The following is a 1860-nucleotide window of genomic DNA, read 5'->3' as shown; positions in this document are numbered from 1 at the left end:
GGTTTGTTTAGCTTCTATAATTGCAACATTGTTTCTTAGAGTGCAAGCTCAGAGCCGAGCAGCGGCAGGCAAGGAACCTTGGCTTCCTACTTCACTGGAGCAAGCAAGCCTCCTGTTCGCTTCAGCTGCCTGGCTGCAGACCGTCATCTTGGTTGGCAGTTAATTTGCATATCGCCCTGATTAGCCAATGGGAAGCGTGTCGGAGGTACGGTTAATTACCATGTTTGTCTATTATTAGATAGGATAAAATTTGCTGATTCAATCCTCTACTTCATCTAATCCACTGTTGATTCCAAGTTATTCTTCATTTTACTTATTGTACTTATTTCTGACTGGTTCTTTATTTCTGCTGGTTCTTTTTTGTTTTCTATCTCTTTAAGATATTTTTTTTTTCTGTTAAAGTTCTCATCGAGTTCATTGAGTGTTTTGAACTCTGCATGTGGTAGAATGTTTGTTTCTTGGTTCTTTTCTTGGAGTTTTGTTGTTTTCATTTGAAACAAGATTTTTTTGTTTTTTTCTCCTCATTTTGGCCATCTCCCTGTGTTTGTTCCTAGGTATTAATTAGGCAGGGCTGCTACATCTCCCAGCCTTGGTAGAGTGGCCTTATGCAGTAGATGTCCTGTGGGCCCAGTGGCTGTGAACTGAGGCTGACAGCCCTAGTGTCAGGCTTGGGGCCACTTAGCAAGTGGTCCTGGGCATGCCAAGGCCATGCTGCTCGTTTAGAGCTTGTGGACCTTTGAGAAATATTAGGAAAGTGTAGGGAGAGATAAGGCCGGCCACTTGCATGGAAAAGCCACTGGAAGCAACATGGGTGGGCCAGCCAGTTGGGTGGAGTGAGGTCCCAGGGAATCCCCAGGGCTGGGGAGCAGTTAGCCTGGTTGATGGAGACAGACGGGGACCTGCAAATCATCCCAGGAGTCGGGCACAGCCAGGTAGCCAGGCTCAGGGAGCGGAGCGGGCTGAGGTGATTGCAATGTGGAAGTCTCACGTGGGAAGCAGTTAACAAAAACGATTTTTAGGAAGGAAGGCGACTGACTGAAGACGCCTGATGTGAAGAGGATCCGGGAGCTCCTGCTGTGTGAGGTGCAAACCTGCTTAGCGGGGAGCCTGTGGTGGCGTCCTCTGCAGCCACGGGCGTGGCAGGAATGGCCCGAAGGCCAGGGGGTGCCCCACGCGGTCCCGCTGCTGACCACAGCATCCTAGCAGCTGGTGATCCCGTGGTTTGTAGTGAGTGCCCCCTCCTTTTCAGGCACAGAAAGGAAAGGAAAACTGTAGGGTGCTCAAGAGCAGGTGGGCTTATGAAATGCTCCACAGGCTTAAAGGCTATGTCATCCTGTTCTTGCCACAGATTGGATCAGGAAGACATATAGAGGTTTTGCCATAAGAGAGAGATTTGGGGTCCAATTTTGGCAATAGCCTATTAACCAAGACAACCTCACAGCTGATCAGTTCCGGGCCTCGGGAGACAGGACCCCATGAAGCCTGCCTGGACCTCGGCGGGGTCCCTGCTCTAATAGCAGATGTCCCAAATACCAAACTGGATTTTGGAAAATAGTGATTTTTCTTTAGGGATCTTAGGTCCTTTTAAGGCCAAAAGTTCTAACAGATGGATGCTATCTCCTGTGAGCAGACCTGCGGAGGAGAAAGGAAGATGGGCAAAGAAGTCAATCGGGAAGGAAAAGGACAGTGTGGGGATACATGGTGCTGGACGGAGACTTGACTGGGGTGGTGAACACAGCACAGCGCACGGATGATGGGCTGTAGAATTGTGCACCTGAAACCTGCATACTTTTTTTTTTAATTAAATCTTTATTGTTCAGGTTACATTTGTTCCTCTTTTTTTCCCCCCCATAACTCCCC

The sequence above is a fragment of the Myotis brandtii genome, unplaced genomic scaffold, assembly GCF_000412655.1.
Source record: "Myotis brandtii unplaced genomic scaffold, ASM41265v1 scaffold314, whole genome shotgun sequence".
In the NCBI taxonomy this organism is placed as follows: Eukaryota; Metazoa; Chordata; class Mammalia; order Chiroptera; family Vespertilionidae; genus Myotis; species Myotis brandtii.
Note: the sequence above shows the minus strand (reverse complement) of the source record.